General features: G+C 42.9%; 1 long non-coding RNA gene across 2 annotated transcripts in view; it reads right to left on the reverse strand.

Annotated features, from left to right (window-relative positions):
- The window catches only part of LOC142829066 (uncharacterized), a 29,165-nt gene extending 20,182 nt beyond the window's left edge, over positions 1-8,983 (reverse strand). The window contains exons 1-3 of one of the 2 annotated variants that reach the window (XR_012903272.1): positions 8,646-8,983; positions 8,319-8,406; positions 2,066-2,500 (exon numbers count right to left, since the gene is read on the reverse strand). This is a non-coding gene — a long non-coding RNA (uncharacterized LOC142829066). Of the gene's footprint in view, positions 1-2,065; positions 2,501-8,318; positions 8,407-8,645 lie in introns of those variants that run through there. The other variant, XR_012903271.1, reaches the window with a different exon arrangement.
- Between the last annotated feature and the right edge of the window lie 13,157 nt (positions 8,984-22,140).

Raw genomic sequence — 22,140 nt, forward strand, 5'->3', positions numbered from 1 at the left:
TGCACTCTTGTTCATTTAAAGAAACAAATTGACATTTATTTGCATTCCAAGATAATGATGCTAATTGGGCTAAGGACAGATTTTTAGGGTAGAGGTGTGGGAAATGGAGACTTGTGTCAAGTGATGAGCAGACTTAAAATGACAATAGTATACACTGGATTGCAGCACATCTCATATCATCAAGAGACATATGTATGGTTTGTGCCTCTGTTCATTCCTTCAACCAAGACACTGATGTGCTTATTAAAAATAAATACAATATTGATGTGGTTGGCTTTTGATGGTTTTGAAGATTTAGTGGCTTGCCCGAAGTCATAGCAAGTCCATGTCAGGAATTTGCCCCACAACCCATGATTTCCTCTGATTTAACCATAAGATCTTTCATGTATCAACTACTGGCTTGGCTTTGTGAGCTGTCATTGGAAAGATCATTAATAAATATATGGACAGAATAGAAAGAAAATTACTCTTCTTAGCTGGATTGCTAATTACATTATTTTCAACCAGACATGGGTCGAAATCCAAACAATAAATGTGAAACCCTCGAAACGTTAGTTGTTCCAGTGTAATGGGGCCAGGCCCTAAGGCCAAAAGGGCCATAGAGATGTCTTCCAAGTAGCTAGAGTGGTAGAAATAAACCTGCCAATCAGAGGCCAGAAGGGACAATATAAGAAACTGCAGGAATAGAGGCAGCTCAGTTATAGCCCTTACCTGGAAGGGAGAAGGTCAGGGGTAGCTGGCTTACAGAACTGGGGACAGCTTAGAGTGGAGAGCTGTTGAGAGACTGATGAACTGATATAGAGCCCTGAGATAAGGGTGAGGACTTGTCTCCAGGAGGGGGAAGTCCCAGATGTACCACTGTCATTCAGAGTGAGGCAACAAACCAAGGGAACAGCACTGAACTGAGACACCCTACAGAGGGTACCCAAATGGGCCCCTTTTAGAGGTGTTCCCTGGAAGAGGTTTGTGATTGCATAGAACATAACTCGGCTGAATGGCTGTGTTGCTGAAAAGGCTGAAAACTGAGGCCAGTGCAGGCACATGCACGTGGCCGAATAAGGCGTGCTCAAGGGAGGTGAGTGCCACTGGGGCCTCTAATAAAGGGGAACCAAATCCCGGTCACTTCTAGCTTTTAGATGTTGCAAAAACCAAAATCTGACATGCAAGGTTTTTGCAAAATCAAGTCACTTGCAGTTTTACCTGTTGCTATTGCCAGCAATTCCACATGCACCCACTCTCACCAAGAGTTGACACCTGGGCCCTCTTGTGGTTAACTCGCTTGCTCTCAGATGATGTGAGTTCAAATCCCGGCTTTGCTGCAGACTTGCCATGGCTTGGGAAAAACACTATCTCTTGCTATGTGTCAGTTTTCCATTTAGGTAATAGGGATGACATTTCCTTCCCCCCACCTTTTATTTAGATCATAAACTCTTCAGGACATGGCGGCTGTGTCTACACTGGCACCCTTTTCCGTAAAAGCGATGCTAATGAGACACTTCGGAATTGCAAATTCCACGGGGGATTTAAATATGGCTGCAGCTTTTTTCCGGCTCGGGGTTTTGCCGGAGAAAAGCGCCAGTTTAGATGGGATCTTGCTGAAAATAAGCCCTTTTCCGGAAGTAGGAATAAGGGATCTTCCAGAAAAGGGCTTATTTTCCGCAAGATCCCGTCTAGACTGGCGCTTTTCTCCGGCAAAACCCCGAGCCGGAAAAAGCAGCAGCCATGTTCATTCAAATGCCGCGGGGGATATTTAAATCCCCCGCGGAATTTGCAATTCCGAAGTGTCTCATTAGCATCCCTTTTACGGAAAAGGGTGCCAGTGTAGACACAGCCAGCCTGTTTCTCTTTGATATGTTTGTACAGGATGGACTGCAGCAGTTCAAACAATGTCTGTGACTAGACATGCTAGACATCTTCTAACTTGATTTCATAAAACGTATGAACCTATTGTCTTAATGGGATTTCAGTTTCATCAGCAACATTTGTGTTCATTGGAATCAGTAGCCTAAGAGCCACTTACCACGTCTGTAGCCGGATCTGATGTATACCGCCAGCCACCTCCAGATGTAGATAGTAAATTATTTTCTTTTATGTGGTAGATACAAGACAATTACAAGCTTAAGTGATGGCATGTCATGTCTTAACGTAACAAAGCCTTTTATTAGAAGGGGCATCAAAAGAGGTACATAAATATTCAGAACAATGGCAGACAAGGGGAAACAGCTGCTCAGAACCACATTTGACTCTAGGAAAGCGATCCGGGTGTGCCCTGGTCCTGCACCTGCTGACTATTTCATTCCAGGTCCCTTCACCCATTGCCCAAATGCTCACTACCGCCAGTGCTCTCAAAGGCTCTGTTTGTTTTCAGGCATCTGGACACTTTTGCTCTGCTTCAGGGCTGCGCTACAGTTCTCTGCTTCCTGGCCGAGGCAGCTTATTGATGCGGCTTTGAAGCCAGAAGCTTTGACATCTCCCAGATGCAGACTGAAAGCAGCCCCAGCTGCATGAGTAAGAGACAATGATATGAAACAGCACAGTTCCAGCACGGAGCAAAATTCTTGCCCCTCACTCGCTAGCATGTAGCTCCTAGTTCTCAGTCAAGAATCTGCTATCCAGCTCCCTTTCTACCAATGGCCAAGCAACCTGATCTCCAGGTATGGTCAACAGTCTGTACACCTCTGATCCAACCTTTCCCCCCCATCCCGAGTTTTTTTGGGAGTCCCTACAATGGCAAGAGAGAGAAGGATGCATTTGTCCCTCTCTCCTGGAGATAAGGTGTGTCTGTATTAAAGCTGGCTGCTGCTGCTGCAGGGCAGAGATGGACTTGGAGAAGCTGATTTGATATTTGACAATGGAGCCAGGACGTTACAACTAAAATGATTTCTGGGAGGGTGGGGGAGCAGGAGACCAGCACAGTATCTTATGGCCACAGAACTAACTCACATAAGCTGCTGAGGCCTGGTCGTCATCAGCAGTGCCGTCAGGATGCCATTCACTGTGTGTTCTAGTCTGCTTTGTCTCCTGGCATTTGGAACACTACCAGCCTGATCATGACAATGAGGACAGGCACTGGCCGAGGGGTAGTCAGCTGGCTTGTGCACCTTAGTAGCCACGTGCGCTTACCTGTTGTTTATCAATGCCTGTGAATCACTCCCTTGTGGAGTGTGCAGGCCGCTTACACCACAAAGGATTACAGCTTGAATAAACCTTCCCAAGCAGACAGTTGGAGTAAGCGGAAGAAATGAAAGAATATAAACTTGTTTAAGAGCCAAAGGGGCCCATGAATAGGGAATCAAGGACAGCACCCCTGTTAGAGCATTGGGTGTGCTTTGTGTGCAGAATATCAAAGTTAAAAGTTGCTACACATGGCCTACGGCTTCCATAAGTCACAGTCTGACTACTGGGTTGCCCATCCTGCCAAGCTAACCTCCACTCTCCATCTCAACATAATCCATATCATGATTGTAAGGGTCTCCTTTTTTCCTTACGCTTGCCTCATTGGGGGCCAGACCCAGTTGCTGCCTCACTTCTTAGAGTGCAAACTCTTCAGACAGGGACCGTCTCTGAGAGGTGTTTTTAAAGTGCTTAAGCACCAAGCTACCACAATACAAGCTAATTATAATAGCAAATTCTTGCTCATCCTGACTTTAGACATGAGATCCAAGTGGCCAGAGAGTCCACTGTGGTGTCAACACCATTGACATTCACTGGTGGTAAACCTGGGATAACTTTTCCCTCATAATACACATTGGATGACTTGTCATTTTCTCGCAGGCTATGTCTAGACTATGGGGTTTTTCCAGGATCCAGAGAACGCATCTGCTCTTGCATTGGTGGTGGTTGTTCTTGTTGTTGTGGGTTTTTTTTTTTTTTTTTTTTTTTTGCGGAAGAGCAGACGCAGTCTTTCGGAAGCCCTGTCTTCCTCTTCCTATGAGGAAGAAGGGCTCTTCCAAAAAAGGCTTTTTTTCCCCCAAAATTTGGCCCAGTATAGACAGGCCAAATTTCAGAAAAGCATCTTCCAAAAATACTATTAGAAAAAGGCATGCTAATGGTGGACTGCAATTTGCGTACTTTTTTCCGATAAAGCCCCGTAGTGTAGACATAGTTCCAGTCAATGCAAACAGAAAGACTTATGAGCAGCATACAAGGTAACTTTGGGAGGGGAGGGGGGTAACTGACAATAAAGCAGTGGTGTAGACTGGTAAAGCTATTTGTAGCACAAGGACATCAGAGTTCAAGGTAAAAGTCTTTTGGATTTTGGGCTGGCAGGGTCTGGGAATGCTGTGGAAACCTCAGAGTGGGTGGGAGAGCATCTCTTTCCAATGCAGCAGTAGCATTGATGGGCTTTGGGGGTGAAACATACACCTCTATTCATCCAACAGAAATCACCATAACACTGGGATTCTCCTAGCTACTAGCTCTTGTTCTGTTCACTCTTGGCTGGTGACCATGTCCTGGCTCCTCTCCAGAGCTGCCAAGCATCAGCCAGAGTGAGATTTGTGCAGCGCTTGAAGGGAGATTTGGAGCTCTGTAAATTTTCAAGCCCAGACTGTTCCAGTTGATTAGTGGCTGTGTGCTTTGTGTGGCCCAATATCAAAGTGATGAATGTTGTGCTGACTTAAGCACCATGTATGCCTGTGTACTGAATATTATGTGCTGCAAGTAAATAAGGGCAGATGAGCAAACCCGGCTGTGATGCCAGTTCAGTGTCCATAATGTATCCATCCACAAAATGCAGTGGGAATATATCATTTTGGCTGTAGAAACAGATAAGCAGTCAACTTTCTTTATTTTTTCTTGGAGATGAAAACAAGAGAACCAGAAATAAAGTCAGGAATGAGGAATATTAATAATTGGGCAATATACAGGCAGTCCCTGACTTACGCGGATCCGACTTATGTCGGATCTGCACTTATGAACGGGGCTTTTCTCGCCCCGGAGCTCACGGGCGGCGGGTCGCCACCCGTGTCCTCCGGGGCGAGAAAAGCTTCTCCCGGTCTCCATCAAAGCCGCTGGACCCCCCCAGCAGACCAGGGACACCCGAGCAAAGTCGCCGCCTAGGGGCGGCTTTGCTCGGGTGTCCCTGGTCTGCTGGGGGGGTCCAGAGGCTTTTTTGGACCCCCCCCTCCCCAGCAGACCAGGGGGACAGGAGCAAAGCCGCCTACGTGGCGGCTTTGCTCGGGTGTCCCTGGTCTGCTGGGGGGGGGGGGGTCCATGCTGGGAGGGGGGTCCAGCGACTTTGCTGGACCCCCCCCCCCAGCAGACCAGGGAGACAGGAGCAAAGCCACATGGGTGGCGGGGTGCCTCCGCCTGTGCGGCTTTGCTTGGGTCTCCCTGGTCTGCTGGGGGGGGAGGGGGCGCAGCTAGTGTGCCCTCCCCCCCAGCAGACCAGGCTTTTGTTGCGGGACGCCTCGGATAGAGCAGCTGGGGTGCTGCCGGGTTGGTCCTGTGGGAACCTGCCGGGCAGCACCCCAGCAGTTCTGTCCCAGGCTCCAGATTCAGCAGCTGTTGAAACAGATCAGGCTGATTCCAGGAAGCTGGGGGCAGAGCAACTCTGCCTCAGGCTTCCTGTAGTCAGTCCCTGGTCAGTTTCAGTGGCAGCAGCTGAATCTGGAGCCAGTTCCAACTTACATACAAATTCAACTTAAGAACAAACCTATAGTCCCTATCTTGTACGTAACCCGGGGACTGCCTGTATTTCAAAAGGTTAGCTCTCACCCCCATCTCCAAGTTCTATTTTATGCTTTGGGGGGATCTTTCAGATTGACAGTGTCCAAAAGAGGAGGTAAAGACTAGAAAAATCCACCAGGAAAAAGGACCAAAATAATAAAGAATTCCAAAACTCATCTATAAAACTTTTCTGATGGATTATTGCACTGGGACATTCAGGACTCTTAGCATGATGTTAAAATGTGATTATCTAGCTAATTGTATAGTCAATACAATTTGTATCAAGTATATGATTAGCCAATAAGCGACTCTGCAGAGCTGCAGCAGAGGTAGCTCCAGGAGCTGACTCAAGCCGGGACTGAGCAGTTCTGGCTCATGCCGGCTCCGGACCACCCGCAATGTGGCTCTGTATTTCACCCGCAGGGTTTTTGTACATTTCAAAAGCAGAAGCACCCACAGTGGGAACTGGCGCAAGAGGGGACTGGACCAATCCACACTCATGCCATTTCATGCTGTGCCTCTGCCTCTCCTCCCACTGCACAGACCTGCTGGGGGAAACTGGCTTTACTGGTTCCCCCCAGCACCGGCTTCTACTCCACCCCCCCTTGCTGCCTCTCTCTGACAGAGGCAACAAGGGTGGTGGTGGGGGGAAGTGATAGTAAACTGGTCACTTATATCCCTACCCCACTCCATTATCTCAGCTATACTCCATAGCCCTTTCCCCCCTCTTTTTGCCATGATGCTGAGTTCCTTACACTTGACTGTTCACCTTGATTCATTCTCATACCATCCAATGTGTAAAAAAGGTATTATTCCAGTCCTGGTAGCATAATACAGAACAGACTCATGCTTTCCATGTGAGTATGCTAAATGCTTTCCCAGAAGAGACAGAATTCAAAGCCAATAAAAATGTGCTTAAACTGGGATTCTCTTGGATGGAAAAGCAAAGAGGAAATGGAATATGAAAATTCAGCTTCCAACCTGGATTTCTAATTGCTATAAAAGTTCTGGGTTGTTTGAATATAAATTCTAAACTCTTCAGTCCCCTAAAAATTATGCAGGTGGTAGCTACAGGGCTTTGCTACCTAAGGGTATGTCTACACTACCCCGCTAGTTCGAACTAGCAGGGTAATGTATGCATACCGCACTTGCTAATGAAGCCCGGGAAATTCAAATCCCGGGCTTCATTAGCAAGTGCGGTATGCATACATTACCCTCCTAGTTCGAACTAGGAGGGTAGTGTAGACATACCCTAATTTCCCAGGAAAATAAGCCACAACTTACTTCTCAGATAATTAACAGATACCCTTCTCAACCCTTTTAACCCTTTTCAATGATGATAGTCACAAATACATGAAACCAGTATTTTTTTTTATGCTAAGTAGATTCTAGAAGAAGATAACAATGTCTAAGTCATGGCACTGCTCTGTGCCTCAGTTTCCCCATCTGTAAAATGGGGATAATTATACTGACCTCCATTGTGCAAATCTATTGATGGAAAAAGTGAAAAAGAAGTGCTGGGTATTATTACTAGCGTACTGGAATTAGCCTTAAACCTTGCCATGTCAAATTGTACCTATGGTCCTACAATCTGTTTTCCTTAAACTGCTGTCACTTTCAGTATCCGCTTTCCCAGCATCCATATTCCATTCCCTCATTCACTACACGATGATGCCCTTTTGAAAATCCCTGATTCTGCCACTCTGCCTCCAAACACTGATCTGACAAATGTTACAGATGACAAACCTTTAGCTACAGAAGGTGCATACCATCTATGCAATCCCATGTGCATTTAGCTATCGCAGCAAGGTAGCAGAATGATTAGGATAGTCATTAGATGGTAAATTAGAAACTCCCAGCAGTTTCCTGAGTGAAGATACTAACTTACAGGCATATTTTTCACAGTATTCCTAAAAATGCCATTAGTCATACCTGTAAATATATGCTAGATTTAAACCCCTGGTGAGTATTTTTATTAACATATGAATATGTTAGGGCTCTTGTGCTGCTTAAAATGTAATTAAGCATCTTCTAAAGATTAAGGGTGCATAATCATAAAAAGAACTTCAATCTTGTGCATTTAATTCATCTAATCTGTCTTGTGTTGATGTTAGTGCTGAGGAATAATTGCTGGTTTGCTTTAACAGTTGGGCTTGTGCTGTAGACAGAGCAAATCACTGGATGTATTTTTAAACTTCAGACTTGGTGGGTTTGCATTGATGGGGAAAAGAGAAACCACAGAGGCCGAGTAGGAAAACTTATATTTCTTTCTATTCCTGTTGCAAATGCCATGCAAATGTAAAGAGCTCTTTCAGATAGCTTCATTCAGCAGACTTATCAGGTATACACGCACACACACAAGATTTGGGGACTTGAGCACCCAGTGAACACCAAAGATAAGAGTGATAGACTTTAATCTCTTGAAACATTAATTGAAATCTATAATGTGCCAACAAAGTCACAACAAAGTCATGCCTGACTGTCTTACTTAAGGAAGGTAAGGAAGCTGGGCAGGCTTGGCTGAAGATGATCTATTAACCAGTTTGGAGTATTATGACACAAGATCCAATCTACAAAACAAGTTAATGATCTTTTTACTTTCATTCAAATAGAATACGAGGAAGAAATTCCTCCCTCAACATACTCACATGCACTGTTCCACAGCCATTCAGTCTCATTTAAGGAAACGTGGGTACTATCAGGTGTTACCCATTGCTGCACACGTCCATGTACTTCCTGGCAACAAGATCAATAAAGCCATCAGATAATTCTGAAGACTTCAGAGATATCATCACCCCCCTCCCCCATCCCTCCTAGCTTGACTCCTTAAAAACTAGGAATAGATAACAGAAAAGCTCAGAGACAATGAGCAAAGGTCATCTGCAGAAGGCGACCTTATTAATTCATTTTAAAGTTGTGCAGCAATTGTCACGCTGAAACTATTTCATGGAAAGTAAGTAGGGCAAGACACTTACTGAAAAATTAAGGCAGATTTGCAACTCTAGTCAGCTCCCGCACGGAACTGAAGGGGAACGAAGACTGTAACTCTCTAGAGCAGCAGTTCCCAAACTGTGTGTTGCAATCATCAGCAAATGTGGTTGTGGCAATCCCTAGTTTGTATAGGACACATTTTGCTTCTCACAACAAGACATTGAAAATACAATGCATGTGAAGTCACAGTGCTTGGAGGATTCCATTTTGCCCTAAAAAATGGTATCTTCCATATAGCGTGACCTCACACACACCATACATACGAGGTCATTCTGTAGAGAGGTTACCATTTCGTTTTTCAAAACGGCATCCTCCATGCTGTCTTGGGTCCTAGGAGGAAATAATTAATTAAAATGAGGTTGTGCCACCAGAACATTTGAGAATTCCTGCAGGAGAAGTGCTCAGAGTTGGCAATCTGCTCTTGTGTTTCCCACCTCCTTGATTCAAGTGCTGGAACTGCAAGAATGTAATGATATAAATCAATGGCAGCTGAAGATATGGAGGGAAAATGCAAATTTTTGTTTAAAATAATTGTCCTTTTCATGATTTTGACCAATGTTAGGCTTGTTTTAAGGATGGTTGGCACTTAGTACACCTCATAAATACATTGTTGTAGGTCAAGAGGAGCCTATGTATGGTGCTGTGGTCAATTGAGTCTCCCTCTCATTAATGACCTTAATGCTATAGTGCAGGAAGTCACCACATAGCACTGTGATACATAATCTTACAATTTATTTTCTTAGGGTGAGATCAAATGCTCAGTTTTTGAAGAAATTCTGTGGTGTGGATAGTTTTATGATTTAGTTTCTATTTGAGGGATTTTGTTCTCTGCCTTTGTCTCTCTAAGTAGACTGAATTTTTGAGGCAGAGTTGTTCTCTGGAAATGGATACTAGTGTTTTTGGCTCAAATTCCTGAAGGAGGGGATTGTCTGCATGCTGTTTATTACCACCCATGAACAGGGACTGGCATATACAACTCTGGTTTCATCTCTCAGGGGAAGCTGACTTGTAAGGCCCTGACATCTGTTGCCATGTGGTGATACTGTCCTCATGGCGTCCAGGTCCAAAGCCTATTGAAGTCATGGGGAATCTTTCAATGGGCTTTGAATCAGACGCTTATGTTTTAATGTTGCACAAAGAACCTTCTGAATTTCAAGTCTCTGGTACCAAAAAAAAAAAAAAAAAAAGCAGACTAAATTGTTCAGGGTCATGAAAAACTGAGTTTTCTTTTGGTAAGTCTGACAATCATAAGCTAACATTCGTTGGTACAAATCTGCTAGTAGTATTATATATGAATCACATGTAGTTTTTTGTACATCATATAAGAATGAAAAAAAACCATCTTCAACAGTGAACAGATGAAAGCCAGAGTCAGACTTGAGCAGATCGCATACCTGAACTCATAGGTGCTCAAGTCTTGGCTTTTCAGAAAAGCCTGAGTAAGTTCAGTATGGATGCATTACTGTCCTAGGCAGGTGGCCTTTCAACCTGAGTGTATTTAAATGTCAATGCAAAGAATGCAGGGAGTTCAAAGTCATCCCAATTACAGCAATGTTTATGTGCAATACTATCAATAACTTAGTGTAACCTTTAATGGACTTCAGAGCCCTGTTAATTCTTCCTGCCATTCAAAGCCACACTGAATATAGTCTGTAACGTCATTGTGAGAGCCAACTTACATCCCATCCTGTGTTCTAGTCATTTAGTGTCAACCCAGAGCATTCAATATTAATATTTTTGACTCATGTTACAAATAGGAAATAAGAGCCCTGTTAGGCTTCCCGTGCACCACTAGCTCAGTAATGCTAATATGATGATCTCGTTGAACTTCTGTGCTGTAGCTTAAGGTAGTATTGTCTTGTTTAGGCACATTAAACATAGGAAATTGGATGTTTAGAAGAAGACAAGCTAGACAATGTAGGATAAACCACTCATCTTGGCTACGTCTACACTGGCACCCTTTTCCGGAAATGCTTAAAATACATATTCCAATAAATATCCCAATTCCATTTCTTACGCCTAGTCTCAAGGGTATTTTCTTGTTTGCATCAGCTTGGTCAGGCTTAACTTTAGCTATGCCTTCAGTACTAATATGTGGAGCCTGTTCATCAGTGCCAGCCAGTGCTCCTGCACCCTAGCACTCTACATCGGATGTGTCAGAATCAGCAATGGCTGCAGAACTCCTGAAGGTGGCTGATGTCAGGTGATGAGTTTTCCCTACACACATGCGAGGATGAGTCATTCCTGTTAGGCTTCAGCGAATCCACAAGCCAGCAGCTGGTTTGGTAACTCTCCAGCATAGGTATCTGAGCTGCTGTTTCTCCATGGAGACTTAGAATAATAAAATCATAAATCCTAGGGCTGGAAGAGACCTCAGGAGGCTATTGAGTCCAGCCTCCTACCCAAAGCAGGACCAATCCCAACTAAATCATCCCAGCCAGGGATTTGTCAAGCCGGGACTTTAAAACCTCTAGGGATGGAGATTCTACCACCTCCCATTCCAGTGTTTCACCACCCTCCTAGTGAAATAGTTTTTCCTAATATCCAACCTGGACCTCCCCCACTGCAACTTGAGACCACTGCTCCTCATTCTGCTGTCACTATTGAGAACAGCTTCTCTCATCTTCTTTGGAACCTCCCTTCAGGTAGTTAAAGTCTGCCATCAAACCCCCCTCAGTTTTCTGTAGACTAAACAAGGCCAAATCCCTCGGCCTCTCCTTGTAGGTCATGTGTTCCAGCCCCCTTAGCATTTTCTTGCCTTCCTCTGGACTCTCTCCAATACATCCACATCCTTGCTTTAGTGGGGGGCCCAGAACTGGATGCATTAGCCTTCTTGGCTACAAGGGCACACTGGTGACTTAGTCTGCTCAGTGTCACGTTATGGCTTGGAACTTTTCTTTTCCTGATGGAGGTACAGCCTCCAGGGGCCTCAGACTGCTCCAGCTCTTACTCTGGCCTTGTCCCTGCTCCTGCTTAGCCTTGCTCTGGCTGCAGCTTAGCTTGCAGCCCTATTCTAGCCTTGGTCATACTCTGATCTTTACTTCTGATTCTAGCTCTGATGCTAGGCACTGACTTACCCTGCTCTGATCCATAGGCCTGACCAGCCTTCCCTTGATTTCTGGCAGTTGTCCTATGATTGTCATCTGCTGCTCTTCTCTGGTGCTTTTTACTCTTTACACAGCAAAAATCATATGAAAAAATCAAACAGGCACAGGTAGGTCCCAAATAACTGTGTTTACAATCTCAACACAAACTTCTAAGACTTGGCTATATACATCTCTGGCTTGTTTCCGGTGGCTTCTAAAACACAGAAAACAGTAAGCCTCACTAGAGGACTAACAAACTATTATTCAATGGGATACTCTCTATTTTATTATATTTCACCTTTCCAACATCTGCCTTCAGCTTATGGTTCCTGGGCACATGTACCTTGAAAGGGCCAAGTTTCTAGTTTTTGGTTGAAGTAACACCTCTGAACAAAATGTTTATACTAGGAGCCTTTCAGCATCAGGTGGAAGGGAGGGAGGAGTTAGAAAGCTCAGCTATTTGTAGTTTATTCTTACAGTCCACAGGCAATATCACAACACAGCTGGAATAGCTAAGAATAAAATGGAACAGTCCTGGAAAAAATAAGTAGACAGCATGTGAATCCATATAAATGTGCAGAGTCTTTGAATGGAGCATTTTGGGGATTTAGGGATATAAATCCATTTTTAAAATGTATTTTTATGCCTGAACAATTAGAGTAGAATTTATACTTCTCCTTAACTCCTCCTTTTATAAGGAAACACCATTTCCTCTCTCTCCCTGTCTCTCTTTTTTTTAAAGTACCTCTTAAAAAGTGAACTTTCATCTCTTGTCTTGAATTATTTGCATGTTGCTGGGAAGATTGCTAATGTGTAGGTGGTTAGCATATTAGCAAAACATATCATTAACATGTAAAGGTCATATTCCCTTACTTGCTTTTCATGTGCCATAGGAATATATCATATTTACAAACAATGTTTTTCTTTTTGGAATTCCAGCAAAATGTCTGGTCATTTCCAATTTTATTCGTGCTTCTTTCTTTAGCGAACACTAATGAGATCCAAGTAAACAATTTCCCCCAAACAATTTACTTGACAAATTTAACCTCTTTCTCTGTCTGCTGAAATGGCTTCAAGCAGATCACAATTTCCTTGAATTTATTCATTTTTGAATGTTCCCAGCATGCCTTAGATTGATTTTTTAACCACTCGATAGACTGATCACAGACAGTTCACTGGAGAATTTGATACTGGCTATCCAAAAGTTAAGCTTTGTTATGCAACTTTTCAGTAGTAGCTCAGAACAATGTGTCATTCTTTTGGGCCAAAAGTAGATGTTTCTAGTGGCACTGTCAAGATCCCACCAAGATTTCTTAATTATCTGCTTATTTATATGGCCACAATCAGAGCAGCATCTGGCTCCCTTCCAAGCCAATCAGAAAACTAAGGTTTCTTCTTTCTCCTTGAGGACTATTCCTTTCTTCTACCAACTTAATTTATAATCCAGCTCTAATGAGAGGTTAGCTAGTCATGATCTTCCTTAGGTGATTTCATGCTATCATCAATCTCCCTATGTGGTATTTATTCTCATGAACATTTGTTTTTCCCCATTACAGAAAATCCAATTTATTATTTTACATGGTGTATCCCCTCCCAACATCCTTTCATAAATAAAGGTTCAAAATGTAGTTTCTTTCCAGTGCCTAAGTATTTTCCCACTTCTCTAATGAACTTTTAAAATATGTCTGCACTGCTTTCTTTATGTTTCTGGAGTGGAATCTATCTGGCTGTGCAGTCTTCATAATCAACTACGAATAGTCCTGGACCACCTTCAAGACTAACCAAAATATATAGAATCATGAGCTTTTGTGGGTAAAACCCACTTCATCAGATGAATTAGTGTGGAAATAACAGAAACAAAGAGATAGATATAACGGTAGAAGAAGTACCTGTCCATTGTAGTTAATGAGGCTAATTAAGTGAGCTTGATATGTCCCATACATAGATTTTGATGTGGAAATGCAGATGTTAAAGGGAGGAGAAATTGGCTTTGTAAAACGCCAACCAGTAAATGTCTTTGTTCAAGTCTAGGATAGTGGTGTCCAATCTGTAGATGAATTCCAGTTCTGCAGACTCTCTCTGTAATTGATTCGTAAACATAAACTGAAAGAACGACACCATAACTTGGGAGGACAACTGAAGTGGCAACATTGATATTGACACTTGGGAACACTCATTCAGGATAACTCAAAATGGAGACAAGTCCTATGCAATGACTCCCTGAATTTTGAATTTTTCCACCGACATGCTGTAGAGAAGAGGTGCAGGAGGAAGGAGAAACTGGCTTTTAGTTATGATCAACAGCCTCCTGCTGTATATGGAAACATATGTCTTCACTGTAATAAAACTTGTGGTTCAAGTATCGGCCTTATCAGCCACCTGAGGGTCCATAACTCCCATGGAAGATGATCATACTCCGCAACAAGTGATTGCCCAATATCATCATCATCACTATCATCATCAGATTTACAGGGCCAGATCCTAATTCCACTGAGATTAATACGAATAAAGCTGTAGACTTCAATGGCAGCAGGTACACACCTAGGCTGTGTCTAGACTGCATCCCTTTTCCGTAAAAGGGATGCAAATTAGACACATTGCAATTGCAAATGAAGCGGGGATTTTAATCCCCCCCGCTTCATTTGCATAAAAATGGCTGCCACTTTTTTCCGGCTCAGAGCTTTGCCGGAAAAAAGTGCCAGTCTAGACGCGGATCTTTCGGAAAATAAAGCCTTTTCCGAAAGATCCCTTATTCCTCTTAAAATAGACTCAGCCTATAAGTTCTTCTACTATCCTCATGACATTCCTTTGTAGAAGAATGGCTACTTTTAAATCCATAAGGATTTTAAATCCACACCACTCAAGAATGAGATTTTGGAATCATTGTGGACTGTTCTCTGAAAACATCCCCCCTATGTGCAGCAGCAGTCAAAAAAGCTAACAGAATTTTAAGAACCATTAGGAAAGGGATAGATAATAATACAGTATATTTCATAATGCCACTAAATAAATTCATGATGTGCTCATATCTTCAATACTGCATGTAGTTTTCATCGTCCCCTCTCAAAAATGCATTAAAATTGGAAAAGGTACAGAGAAGGGCAACAAACATTACTAAGGGTACAGAACAGTTTCGCTATGAGGACAGTTTAAAAACACTAAGGCTACGTCTACACTGGCCCCTTTTCCGAAAGGGGCATGCTAATTTCACAGGTCGTAATAGGGAAATCCGCGGGGGATTTAAATATGCCCCGCGGCATTTAAATAAAAATGTCCGCTGCTTTTTTCCGGCTTTTAGAAAAGCTGGAAAAGAGCGTCTACACTGGCCCCGATCCTCCGGAAAAAAGCCCTTTTCCGGAGGATCTCTTATTCCTACTTTGAATAAGGGCTTTTTTCCGGAGGATCGGGGCCAGTGTAGACGCTCTTTTCTGGCTTTTCTAAAAGCCGGAAAAAAGCGGCGGACATTTTTATTTATTTTTATTTTTATTTATTCCCTATTACGACCTGTGAAATTAGCATGCCCCTTTCAGAAAAGGGGCCAGTGTAGACGTAGCCCATGACTTCTCTTCTTGGAAAAGAGAACTAAAAGAGACCTGGAAAGAAAGTGATCAAGAAAATGTTTTCTCCTTTGCATAACACAAGAGGCAGAGTTCACCCAACAAAATTAATAGGTTTAAATGAAAGAAAAGGAAGTCCTTCACAAAACACACAGTCGACCTATGGAGCTCATTGCCAGGAAATATTCTGAAGGCCAAAACTATAAGAGAGTTTAAAAAAGAATTCTGAAATTACATGCAGGATCGGACCATCATTGGCTATTAGCCATAGACAGGGATGCAACCCTGTGCTTTGGGTGCCCCTAGTATCTTCCTACCACCATTTGGGAGTGGCAACAGGGGATGTGTCACTCAATCATTGCTGTTCTGTTCATTCCCTCTGAAGCACCTGGCATTGGCCGCTCTTGGAAGATAGGATACTGAGGTAAATGGACCACTGGTCTGACCCAGTATGGCCATTCTTATGGTTTTATATGTAACGTTCTCAATAAAAACTGAAATCATGACTGAACTGTGTTTAACCAGGTAAGTCTGGTGAGTGGCACACCTGTTTCTCAAAGTCAAAAGGCAAGCTGAAGCCTCTAGGAATATGTCATCTAAGCTGATTGGTGAGCATTTCTCAAGTACCCTGTCTTTGGCAGTGAAGGGGAGAAGAGGAGATTGATTTGCATTTTATCACATAGCTATATGGAATCTCTTTTCACCCATGAGACTCCATGCCTCATCCACACAACTAAAAGGAAATTTATCTAGGGGTTACCTTCAGGAAAAGATTTACTGGACTTTAAATGAGAGGGGGTTAAAACATCCCAAACATATACCTCTCTCTCTGTCTCTGTATCTATCTCCCCCTTTCTCTGGGTATGGCTAGACAGCAGGGGGTGGGGTTGGGATACCGGAGGTATCCTGAAAAAACTCTGCCGCATCCAGGGAATGCGTTTGCTTGTCTGCTTTTTTTTTGCAGAAAAGCAAATGCGCTCTTTCAGAAGCCCCTGTATTCCTTGTTCCACGAGGAAGAAGGGGGCTTTCGAAAGAGGGTTTTTTCCCGAAATTTGGCCCAGTCTAGACCAAATTTTGGAAAAGTCTCTTCTGACAAAAGTATTGGAATAAGATATGCAAAATGCAGAGCGCATTTTGTGTATCTTTTTCCAATAGATCCTCACAGTCAAGACGTACCCTCTCTCTCTCTCTCTCTCTCATGCAAACACCCAAAGGACTCAGTCTTTGGACATTATTGATGGGTTTCAGAGAATATTTGTTCATTGGTATGTGTATGGTAAAATCTATATTTACTTACATTTACTGATAAAAATCGAATCCTTCCAAGCCTAATGATTACCGAGAATTCAAAAACAATAATGTCCAACAACCCAAAAAACACAGCGAGAGAGACTGGCTGTTCCCTAAAATAGTTAACCATCATTCACTCAGCCTTGGTTTAAGCCAGTTATTTCAGGCTTTACTACAAAGCCCTGGAGCCTGCAAGAAGGACCTGAAAACCAACCCTTCTTTTCCCCATCCCTTCCCCACCCCAAGCATATACCACATAGCACTGTTACAATGATAGCCTGGAATTCTAGAACAGTTCATACACAACACCTATTATAGAGAAAGTGTAATAGTGTAAAACAAAACTACATTACTAGAAAATTGTGGAACTGTCCATTAAAAAAAAGTAAAAAAACCAAAAACCACCAGACTCTTGGTAGGACCTTGCAGTCAGTAGAATAGCTCGCTACCTTGTGGCTTTGCTGTTCGATATGAACAATTGTCCTGAGCTGTATGTGTCTGTGAAATCCAGTCTTCCATAGTCTATTTTCTCTGTATACTCCAGACTTTTTCCCTTTCTGAAGGAAAAGTCAAATAATCTATCATTTCTCTGATACCGTATTCAAGGCTCAGTGCTTAAGAATTTCATATGAAACTGGAGAGTGAATTGTGCATATTGAGAAATAGTCCAAGAGCTAATATGCTTGAATGCATGTCATTTTCTTTTGGCTTATTAACTTTGACTTCTCTCAGAATTTAGATGATCCAAATCCTGCTTCTTTAGGCTTTTGTACAAGTGGCAGTTCTGAGTAGCCACCGTCTCCTTTTTAAATGTTCACATTCCTCAGATTTTTTTCTTCCTCCTGTTCAGTCTTGAAATTTGCAAAGAAATCTTCATAGGGCCACCTTGAGATTTGACGATGTTATCTGATCTCAAAGTGTAAACATTTTATAGGAAAACTACCCAGGAGATTTACTTTTTGTGGAGGTAAGGGAGGATTTAACATAGCCAGAGATCTTAACAAGATTTTCTAAGAACATCAGGACAGTCAATGAAAGTGGCTTCCTTACATATTTTTGGCATTCATTGATAATTAATAGAGGAGCTTCTCTTCCATATTCTATTGACTTGCCACCCAACAAGACATTAGCAGCAATATTGGAAATACTGATGGAGCCAATTGTGATGCTGAGTGGCTAGGAATAAAGTTTTCCACCAAATGCCTGTTTGAAAAGGAACCCTGTCCTGCCCAGTGAAAATGAGTGAGGGAGTGACGGTGGGGGAGAGAAAGTGACGGAGGGAGGGAGAATGGAGTGAGCAGGGTGGGGCTTCAGAGAAGGGCTAGGGCAAGGGCAAGGGCACTCAGTTTTGTTCTGTCAGAAAGTTGGCAACCTGTGGAGTGGCTTACAGTCACGAGTGCCAACCTCGGGGCAGGCTGTCCAAAAGCAGGGCAGAGACTCCAAACTGTATGTTCTATAATGAGACTTAACAAATGTGAACTTCTGTAACAGTCATCCTAGGAAGTCGGACAGTACCCTTGGGCATTACAATCCATCTCACCACCCTGGAAAGCTGGACATAGTGATATTTGATTCCTATATGCCAAAGAATCTAATATTCTAGTGGCTTCAAGAGAACAGTCACTAATGCCAGGTCAGTTTTTACTTTAGATCTCTCACCAAAGAACATAGGAACAGCCATATTGAGACAGACCAAAGGTTCATCTAGTCCAGTACCCTTTCTTCTGACAGTGGCCAATGCCAGGTTCCCAGATAGAAGGAACTGAACAGGTAATCATTGAGTGTTCAATTCACTCTCACACATTCCCAGCGTCTGGCAAATAACTGCTAGGGACACTGGCATTGCCCATCCTGGCCAATAGCCATTGATGGACTTATCCTCCATGAATTTATCTAGTTCTTTTTTTGTACCCTGATAGTCTTGGCTTTCACAACATTCTCTGGCAAGGAGTTCCACAGGTTGAATAAAAAAATACTTCTTTTGCTTGTTTTAACCCTGCTGCCTATTGATTTTATTTGGTGACCCCCGCCCCAGCCCTTGTTTCATAAGAACACTTTCTTATTTATTTTCTCCACATCAGTCATGATTTTATAGGTCTCTCCCATATCCACCCTCAGGGCCGGCTTTAGGCCAATTCACCTGATTCCCCCGAATTGGGCCCCGTGCCTAAAAGGGCCCTGTGCTCTAAAGCCAGAGGGCCCTGCTCCCTAAGCCCGCAAGTGTGCTGGGCGCACTGCAGGAGGGGGCATCGGCCCCGGAGAAGAAGCACGGCAGCTTCTGTGCGCTGCGGGAGGAGGAGTCAGCCTGTGGGTTTGGCTGGAAGGGACTCTGCCCTGTAGCTGGGGATTTAAAGGGCCTGTGAATATTTCTTTGTGTGTTGGGTTGTTTTTTGGTTTTTTTTTTTTTTGCTCGACCAAAATTTGGTTCGAATTGGGCCCTGCACATCCTAAAGCTGGCCTGTCCACCCATAGTTGTCTCTTTTTAAAGCTGCAAGTGCTAATCTTATTAATCTCTCCTTGTATGGAAGCTGTACCATACCCCTAATCACATACCACTTCATCACTTTTGTTGCCATTTTCTGATTCTTTTCCATGTCCAATATATCTTTTATGAGATGGAGTGACCACCCTGGCATGCAGTTTTCAAGATGTGGGCATACCAGGGATTTATATAGAGGAAATATATTTTCTGTCTTACTATCTTTCTGAATGGTTCCCAACATTCTGTTCACTTTTTTGACTGCTGCTGCACCTCGAGTATATGTTTTCACAGAATTATCCACAACGATGTCAAGATCTTTCTTGAGTGTTAGCTAATTTAGATCCCTTCATTTTGTAGCTGTAGTTCGGTTTCTGTTTTCCAATGTACTTGGCATTTATCACCATTGAATTTCATTTGCCATTTTCTTGCCCAGACACCCAGTTTTGTGAGGTTCCTTTATAGCTCTTTGCTAGCTGCTTTGGACATAACTATCTTGAGTAGTTTTTTATCATCTGCAAATTTTGCTACCTCACTGTTTATCCCTTTCTCCAAATCATTTATGAACATCCTGAATAGTACTAGTCCCAGTAAGACAACAGACGCACAGGGGACACCTCTGTCTCCCTCTCTCCATTCTGAAAATTGACTATTTATTCCTACCTGTTGTTTCCTATCTTTAACCAGTTACCAATCCAGGAGAGGCATTTATCCCATGACAGTTTATTTGGCTTAAAAATCTTTGGTGAGTGGCCTTGTTAAAGACTTTCTGAAAATCGAAGTACACTATATCCACTGGATCAGACTCATCCACAAGCTTGTTGACCTCCTCAAAAATTCTAGTAGTTTGGTGAGGCTTGACTTCCTTTTACAAAATCCATATTGACTTTTCCCAAACAAATTATGTTCATCTGTGTCTGACAATTCTGTTCCTTACTGTGGTTTCAGCCAGTTTAGCTGGTACTGAAGTGAGGCTTGCTGGCTTATAAGTGCTAGGATCACTTCTGGTGCCCTTTTAAAAAATTGGCATCATATTAAGTATCCTCCAGACGTGTGGTACGGAAGCCGATTTAAATTATTGTATTATGAATGAAAGGCAACACTTTTAGCTAAGACTACGACTCTCTCATGAGTATTTTTAGTAAAAATCATGGACAAATTGTGGGCAATAAATAAAAATTCATGAAGGCCCATGGTCTGTCCCTGACTTTTTCTAAAAATACCCTGGAGATGAGGAGGAAATTAGAGTGCAGCTGGGGTTAGCAGCTGTACCAGCCTGGCTGGTGCTTCTGTGGCAGAGGCTAACTACTGCTGTTCCAGCCCCAGGAGCCTGATCCAACCTCAGCTGTTGCTCAATTAAAGTCCTAAATCGAACTACCTGTTATTCCTCTGCAAGGAGGTTTAACAGGTAATTCAATTTAGGGGCTTTAATTCTAAATACCGGGTCCCTGCCGCGTGTAGACACGGGCAGTTAGTCCGGACTTGTAAATTTTAAAAATGGCGACCGGCTGGGAAGATGCAAATCAGGCACGGGATATTTAAATCCCAGGCTTGACTTGCAACTTCGAATGCCTACATTAGCCTCCGTAGTTCGAACTGGGGGGGGGGGGGGCTAGTGTAGACATACCGTTAGTGATTAGCAGAGGATCCCTCTTGACCAAGTTAACCATTTCAGAGCACATCTTCAATATTATCTTATAGCATGTCATGGTATGAGTGAGATTTATGCATGCCACAATTGACAAGCATTTTATAAAGTCTAAACACATTGTTACAAGTTCAATACCTTTCTTAATCACACAGGTGAAACAGATTGAATTTGTCAGTGCTCAGCTAAGGCCTAAAGGCTTGATGAGAGCTGGCACATGCTCTATCGGCATCCCAGCATTATTTATTGGTGGTATTATTCAAATGTACATACTTCAAATAGCGCCTAGTAAATGCTTTTAGGCTACCTCACTGATGCATGCAGACAATGTCCTACATCGGGGGTGGTGCTACCTTTCCCTTTTAAAGTGATTGTTTATGTGGTCTGGATTAACTGTGCTTGTAATAATGCAAATGTATGCAAAATAAGTGTGTCTGTATATCACAAGAGGGTGGTGGCTATGGGAATTGCAGTTTGGCAGACTGATGAGGTCATCATACATCCAGGGATTTTATCCTCTGTCTGATGGTTTGAGGTAACATTTCGGGTCAGATGTGCCAAACAGTGGGCTCATCATATTCCTACTCTAATGTTTATAGGGTTGACATATTTTCTCTGAAAACATGTTAAAATTACCTGTGGGCTAGTTCCTTTGATAATGTAATTGAATAACTAATTAAGAACTGAGAAATGAATGCAAATGTATGTGACTAGACAGCAGTCAAATTAATACATTTCTGTATTTGGGGAACTTTTAGACAGGAATGAAGTATCCATTGGTGAGCTGCATCTACAACAACTTGCTTGCGTTCATTATATGTTTTGTTGGCAGCACTTTCTTGTTGCTATTAAATTCATGGCATAAAATGCTATAATTTTACACTATTTAACTCCTCTTTGCTGTTAACTGAAAAATCAAATCTTGGCCCACATCCCCAGCTATGTCCAGTTGATACCACAATGCCGTTCAGGAGGGCCTTTATGATTGCTGATCCTGGCACAGCTGTCTGGTCCCTTGGTGTAAAGAAGAGCAGATCGAAGGCCACTATATTTTCACTGGCTGCCAATGACTGTTAAAGGGCTGGTACGGCAGCTGGGGATTTAAGGAATCTTTCCTCCACTCATGCCTTGTACATGCACAAATCAGGTATTTCCATGAATAAATGGTTAAATTGCATTAAAGGGCTTGAGTCTAGAAGTGCCTCTGTGGCTCATCCCTCAAGAAGAGCATGCAGCCACAGATGTTCATTTCCCTCTCCGAAAAGGTTAATGAAATCACTTCAAGAAGCCAATTGCACATAATGTTGGAGACGAGTTCTTCACCCAGCTAATAGATATCTATTAACCAGGAAAACATTGCAAAGAGGCTACAAGTCTAAGATCTTGCCACATATGGCACCTGAGAAGCTGCAAGGGAGA

This window comes from Pelodiscus sinensis, chromosome 4, assembly GCF_049634645.1.
Source record: "Pelodiscus sinensis isolate JC-2024 chromosome 4, ASM4963464v1, whole genome shotgun sequence".
NCBI lineage: Eukaryota > Metazoa > Chordata > Testudines > Trionychidae > Pelodiscus > Pelodiscus sinensis.